The sequence below is a fragment of the Myotis davidii genome, unplaced genomic scaffold, assembly GCF_000327345.1.
Source record: "Myotis davidii unplaced genomic scaffold, ASM32734v1 scaffold164, whole genome shotgun sequence".
Taxonomy (NCBI): domain Eukaryota; kingdom Metazoa; phylum Chordata; class Mammalia; order Chiroptera; family Vespertilionidae; genus Myotis; species Myotis davidii.
In genome coordinates this window covers 3,300,344-3,301,207 of record NW_006296417.1, presented here as the reverse complement: position 1 = coordinate 3,301,207, position 864 = coordinate 3,300,344, and positions in this window count along the sequence as shown.

Sequence of the window (864 nt, the reverse complement as noted above, 5' to 3'; positions counted from 1 at the left end):
GCACTATTGCAACTCCTCCCTTACTAGATTAAGAAGCTGAGACTGAGGTTACAAATGATCTAAGGTCATACATTGAACAGAACGTTAGGAATCCAGCCAGGACACTTCCCCCTGGTCCCTAAATAGTTAAAATTTCTTTGTTATGGCAGCCAGCCTCAAAGACAGCCGCCAATGACCCCTATGCACTAGTCTTCACATCTTGTATTACCTCCTCCACACTAGAGAAGGCTGACTTTTATAACCAGTAGGATATTGTGGAAATGACATGTGACCTATGAAGCTAGGTCAGTGGTCGGCAAACTGCGGCTTGCGAGCCACATGCGGCTCTTTGGCCCCTTGAGTGTGGCTCTTCCACAAAATACCACGTGCGGGCGAGAAACAGAAACATCCTGCCAAGGGCCAGTACCAACCTCCCAGCTGTGGACCCTCCAGCCCCGTTTAAGCCTTCAGATGACTGCAACCTCAGGAGAGACCCTGAGGTCGAACCACCTTCCAAGTGGCTCCTGAGTTCCTGACATACAGAAGTGGTTTCTGTGTTTTTCTCACAAATCATTTGCTCTGAGGGAAGTCAGCCACCATGTGTAAGGATACATGGCAAGAAACAGAAACATCCTGCCAAGGGCCAGTACCACAACCTCCCAGCCGTGGACCCTCCAGCCCCATTCAAGTCTTGAGATGACTGCAACCTCAGGAGAGAGCCTGAGGCAGCACCACCTTCCAAATGGCTCCTGAGTTCCTGACATACAGACACCGTGTGAATAATAAATGTTTACTGCCCGGCTAGTGTGGCTCAGTGGTGGAACGTCAACCTATGAACCAAGAGGTCACTGGTTCAATTCCCAGTCAGGGTACATGCTGGGGTTT